This window comes from Electrophorus electricus, chromosome 22 (genome assembly GCF_013358815.1).
Source record: "Electrophorus electricus isolate fEleEle1 chromosome 22, fEleEle1.pri, whole genome shotgun sequence".
NCBI classification, from domain to species: Eukaryota; Metazoa; Chordata; class Actinopteri; order Gymnotiformes; family Gymnotidae; genus Electrophorus; species Electrophorus electricus.
Genome location: NC_049556.1, coordinates 2,457,264 through 2,463,553, shown reverse-complemented (window position 1 = coordinate 2,463,553; position 6,290 = coordinate 2,457,264). Strand labels below are relative to the sequence as shown.

The 6,290-nt window shown below is 48.5% G+C and overlaps 1 protein-coding gene across 3 annotated transcripts in view; it reads right to left on the bottom strand.

The window, feature by feature from the left end:
• ptpra (protein tyrosine phosphatase receptor type A) overlaps nucleotides 1-3,642 on the bottom strand; it is a 24,597-nt gene extending 20,955 nt beyond the window's left edge. For all 3 annotated transcript variants that reach the window (XM_027027037.2, XM_027027039.2, XM_027027038.2), the window contains exon 1: nucleotides 3,556-3,642. The gene's annotated coding sequence lies outside the window, so the exon portion shown is untranslated. The remainder of the gene's footprint in view (nucleotides 1-3,555) is intronic.
• Between the last annotated feature and the right edge of the window lie 2,648 nt (nucleotides 3,643-6,290).

Below are 6,290 nucleotides of genomic sequence, written 5' to 3'. Positions count from 1 at the left end.
CGCGCACACTCCAAATGACAACACCGCCAGGTTGGCCAACCTAACAAAACAGACAGACATAGTAGACCGCCCTGACACCACCCGACACGGCCCAACACCACCCAGCACGAACCCAACCACACCTAAAAAAACAGACGTAGTCTACCGCCCCGACACGAACCCGACCACACCCAAGAAAACAGTTGCAGCCAAAAGCTCCAACACAAAGCCCAAGCACGCAGAGCATCCAAAATGGACGTCGCCATGCCAACTGCTGCAACAGCTCGTGACTTCCATCGGCTTGTAGGTTAGTCAATGAATTACATTGTCTCCGTGCGCAATGACCAAACAAATGAGTACATGACTAAATATGTAAATAGCCTAACCCAACACAGGCGACAAGGCCAAAACCCCCACGAGGAACAGGGAGACAAGACCAGAGCAACCCAACATGGCACAGGAGGTAATGGCTAATGCACGAGGAGTCACAAACAACTGACCTGGGACCAGCCGCACAGCGTCAGAATAACGCATTTACTGGAACGCAGATGACAGAAATTGACCACAGGGGGCGCCACAAGGACCAAGTAAGTTCCCTGCTTGCTTTCACTTCGAATCATAGTCGATTATATTTGTCTGTAAGGTGGGCTACACCGGACCAGGCCGGGAATGGCACCGGTTGCTGGGCGCCCTGAGCAAAACCCCAAATGCGGAAGTGGTTTAAACCAAAGCCCAGACGTCAAGCCCACGAGAGAACCACAGGGGACCGTCGGCTCCGAGGGTCCCGGACACTCCTCTCGTCGCTGTGGTCCAACTGCTCGTAGCTCCATTCAGCCAACCTTGATTCCAGGTTGCAGGATAACTGGCATGTCTTTTGCTTTGTGTCCGAAGGTGTGGCTGGTTTCAAACTGAACAGGCGGAGTACGTGTTGCCTGCCAACATGTCCGATATATCGCACAGCTAGGTCCAAGCCGGGACACGTCCAGACAGAGCCATGCTTCCTAGAGTTGACCGGCTGATCCAGCTTGTCTATTAGCGCTAAATCGGAGTGCAGAAGTCCACTGCTGAACTTGGTTACCCCAGCAGGATTTGGACTCTCATTAAAGGTGCAGTGAGCGTAGGGGTGGGCGATCTGACAATATATCGTGAACGATCTTGCACACATCTATTTTCGAGCAAATCGGAGAGATTGTGACATCTTACGTTCTCCTACTAATGTTTCAAAACTTCACGAGCAGTAATAAAGTGGATCCACGCTACGTTCAAAAAACAGCAGAATGGTTGGTTACAAACTGGCTGCGCTGATTCGCATAGAATACAACGTGACTTTTTCCGTTGCGACGCACTTTAAAAACAATTCAATGTGACCTAGCAGCATGTTAGCTAAGGAGCTTGGGTCAAAAAGGGACTCAATTTTAGCAGTGCGAAACTGACGGCTGTGTAGTCACATATTCCTCAAATCAAAGTTTGTTAGGCATTGATTAGCATTCACAGAGGTTAATACAACAAATCCATCCATCCACCTTATCTGAAGGAACATGTGTGCTTCACTCAGGGCGTCGAACCCCAGCCAAGAGGTCCCGTAACATTAACTGTTATCATTAGAACATTTTTAAAAATACGATACAAGCAGCAAAGAATGGAAGAGATAACTGGGGAAAGCACATTCTCTCTAGCGAAGGACAGGGTGCTGTTTAAAGGTGTGCAGAATGGGTGTTCTGTTTACATTTTATTTTACCTTAGTGTACACGTTAGCACTACAATACTTGAAAAATCTGTTATTTAATGGTTGTGTTATATACTTACTGCTTATTTTTGCTTTGTTTAATATTTTCAATAAAGTTGACTTCAGATTTTAATTATCATTTTGAAAACATTGTCTTTAATGCAGTCCATAGACTCTAGTTGTTCATTTCAAAATTGGGAAGGAAGATCACAATTCAAATCTTGGATCGTGACTGAGTGTAAAAAATAGATTGTGATGTGTTTTTTCCGGGGAAGATCGCCCAGCCCTGCATGAACAGCGTTTTCGTTCTCTGCTCCTCTTCCACCTTTATAGGCCATCAGTCAGTTAGAACAGGAAGCAGTCTGCATGGTCATCTTCATTCCAACCCTCACGCTCTCTCAATCTCATCACTTCCACACCTCATGTCTGGCATTCTTTTCCTTATTAAATCACGACAACGGTACGACGCAGACTGTCCTCACGGTTCCCTTTAACACTTCCCACACCATCTCAGTGTGTCACCGAATCAGCGACAAACTCCCACACGCTGAACTTCTACAGCTGCGCTCTGTTCCACCGACTTCCTGGAAAAAGAATAATTTTCGCGCTTGACGATAGACACCCTTGTGCCCAAGAGACATACAACCACAGTCCCCATCTGCCAAGACTCTCAGCCTTTGGAAAAGCTTGCTGGGCTCCGTCTTCCACCTGGAACTCGGCACTTCGGTGTTTGTGTGTTGTTAAACATTAATATGAGCCTATGATTACATGTCTGTGCCACTGCCTCGGTCCTGTTAGATGCAACCCAGTCACCAGTGACAGATGGTGTGTTCTGATGCAGCGCCAGAACTGGAAAAGGCTCCTAACCTCATACAAGCACTGCCACTAGTGTCTTCACCAAAATAACAGAACAAAACAAAAACAGGGCAGTGAGATATTAATTCATAAATTAAGTCATGAATTAACACACACACATAGCTTAACTCGTAACTTGAGTGGGGACAAAGCAGATGTAATTGAAGCAAGGTGTCGTATGTTATTTGATCCCCATTCACACCAAATCCAGCCACAAAACGAACTACCAGATATTGCGGCAATGCCGTATTTAAAGCATCATTGCTGTGCACCAAGGAAAACATCTGAAACGCAAAACGGAGGAAATAAGCACGTGAGGGAAAGTTTTAGTCAACAAAACATGGTGGACGTTGCATCTGTTTGTTTTTATTTTAGAGATGCAAGATCTGCCTTGTTTCTGTACATGTCAAATTCTCCGATCATTAATTTATTCACGCGCGCACACGCAACACACACACACAGCCCCCCGCCCCCCCCTCAAAACACACACCCTGTAAAAACATGTAGCAACAAAGCGCTGATCAATATGTGCGCTTCTCCGTCCGCCCGGCGCGTCTCTCTTTGTGTGCGCGGCGCAGAACGCGCGCTGGTCCGAAATCACGCCTGCGCGCAGGCCAAAGAGCTGCGCGAGCTCCAAATAAAAAAGGTACGCCGTGTCTTTCTTCCTCTCCCCCGACACGCTCGCTCCCTCCCTCCCTCCTTCCCTCCCTCCTTTCCCCTCCCTGCCTCCCAGCTAGTTCGCTGAACGTCTCTGGCTCCACGCAGTTGCGCGAGTTAGCCCGCCTAGCTACGTAAAAGCCCCCGTCTGGGGCAGCCGCGCGCCGCACGGGCCCGACAGCTCGCGGGCTGAAATGACACGAGCGGTGCGCGTCTTGCAGTGTCCGACGGACAGCGGCGAGCGGACAACTCAGCCAAAAGCAAAACCCTGGATAAACCGAAGCTGATCGTGAACGCCAGCAAGTTCGCACTCTCGGACGTAAACGCACGCAACTCACCTCCGCGCCCTTTGCACGCAGCGCGAGCCTTTTCCGAAGGGTGGAGCGCGACGGGTTCCGTAAGTGCCCCGGCCCCGGACTCCGCACCCCGGGACCTCGGGCGGCGCTCGGCCTGGGGCTGGGGGCCTGGGCAACAGCGCCGAGCTCCTGCAGACGGCCGATCCGGAGCGGGCCGACAGACCGTGAGCGCCGTCGGAAGTGCGGATTACATGTCCGGAGAAGTCCCGAGGTTTTCTGCGTGTGGTCCGTGGGAGTGTGTCGGCTTGGCGGTCCGTGGCGTGTAGTCCGTGGGAGGTTCGCTCCTGCTCCGTCCACGGCGCCGGGCGCCTGTGATCGCCGCGATGTGTCCGCTGTGTCCGGGCGCGTCGGCTGGCTCGCCTAATCCGCCATGTTGTGCCTCCGCGACTGGAATGGGAAGCAGCGGGTTTTCCCAGGCCAGACCCCTCCTCCACCCTCCTCCTCCTCCACCACCCTCCTCCACCCTCCTCCTCCTCCACCACCCTCCGTAGTTCCGCCGCGACATCTAGTGGTTAATCAACAGGCGCGCAGTCGGCCGAAAAAACAGGGAACTCACCCACGGACTTGCTGGGACACACTTTATAGCAGGAACGCAATAACAAAACTCGTTTCAAATATCTCGTTTCAAAGATATTTTAACACTTTTGAGCTGTTTGAATGGGGTAAATGTTCTAGTGCATAACCGATTCATCTCTTCTTTACGCGTTGTTTATAACTCGAAATAAGACCGACAACTTTTAACGGCAACGCTTCAATTACGCAGTATTTAGTTTTAGGACCCCCTTTACAATTATTGAATTATAACTTAAAATTACACTGTTCTGTAATTTTGAGTATCAGTGATTTATTAAATAAAGCGTTTACTTTCAAAGAATATGAGCGTTTTATATGTGGTGTTTTCCCTAAACTGCGATGTAAACTGTGTAATGTAAACATTTTCAATAATAGGAAGAAGCGTGTACGACGGTAAAGTTTCTTCATGCTCGTAGTTACAGCCCGCCCAGTAAATAAACAGCACTACTGGCCTACATTCTTTAAATTATTTGTTGCTTTTTCGCAGTACGGTTCGATATTTCGGATGTAAGTCGTAATGGTATGTGAGCACTGGTGAACAGACGCGTGTGGATCAGTTAATCATTTACTATAGAGGGTAAATCGAAAAATCGTAGTTTAAAAAAAAAACAAAAATTGTCCAACAAAACAGAGCCAGAGAGAAACGGTCCTGAAGGCAACCGAATACAAAGGGGAAATCCAAAGAAAAGCCAACATGTAAAAACACAGTGAGTGCAGGCCCTACAGCACCTAAACGGAGCTAAACACAGGTGTAGAACATGAGCGCTCAGGGCACCCCAGAGGATTCTGGGGAATGTAGTCCAGCGCCCCAGCGTTAGCCTCGTTGGTCAGGGCTGCATGGCATTAATAGGCCAAACTGCTCGTAGAAATAGAGAATGAAGACTTCTTCCAGATTAGAAAAGAAAAAAAAGTACGGAAGCGTGTAAATACAGAGAACAGTTTGTCAAAGTAGTTTTCTGGGGAGCTGTTTGAACCGGTTAGGTGTGTCAGTGGCGCCCGTGAAGAACTCCCGAACAAGCAGACAGCGGCTGAAGAGACTTTGTATTTCGAGGCTATCCGCCAAGGTCTGCTGTAAAAGAGACGTATAAACGCACAGACACACACACACACACACACACACACACACACACACACACACACACACACACACACAAAGCCTGTAGTTGGACAGCAGACAAGCCTCCTTTTTTACATTGTCTTCCAGGTCTACCTTGGCTAATATATGCTAATATATGTATGTTGTCCTTGGTAAAAGCCATGATTCGTAATAATCACTCATATGTCACAAGAATGACAATGTCTGTGTGTGTATGTGAGTGTGTGTGTGTGTGTGTGTGTCTGTGAGTGTGTGTGTCTGTGTGTATGTGTGTGTGTGTGTGTGTGTCTGTGAGTGTGTGTGTGTGTCTGTGAGTGTGAGTGTGTCTGTGTGTGTGTGTGTCTGTGAGTGTCTGTGTGTGTGTGAGTGTGTGAGTGTGTTGGGGGCGTCAACGACATTTGGATAACATAAGATGCAGAAAACATCAGTGGTGGTAATGGATGTGATTTTATTTATATATTACACACACACTCGCAGGTCACTTTATTAGGTTCACCTTGCTAGCACCAGGTTGGACCCCCTGTGGCATTCAGAATTGCCTTAATTATTCGTGACAGATTCATCGAGGTGCTGGGAACATTCCTCAGAGATTTTGGTCCATATCAACATGAGAGAATCACGCAGGTGCTGCCGATTGGCTGACTGCACAGCCATGATGTGAATCTCTCGTTCCACCACATCCTAAAGGTGCTCTCCTGGATTGAGAGCTGGTCACTCTGGAGGTCATTTGAGTACAGTGATATTCAAGCAACCAGTTTAAGGTGATTTGAGCTTTGTGACCTGGTGTGTTATCCTGCTGGACGTAGCCATCAGGAGATGGATACACTATGGTCATAAAGGGATGGACATGGTCAGTACCAACACTCAGGCAGGCTGTGGTGTTTAAAGTTGTGGTGTTTAAACCATGCTCAGTTGGGGCCCAAAGTGCACCGAGAGTACCCCCCCCCCCCCAACTCACCACACCACTGTCAGCATGAACCATTGATACAAGGCAGGACAGATCCATGTTGTTTACGCCAAATTCTGACCCTACCATCTAAATTTCACA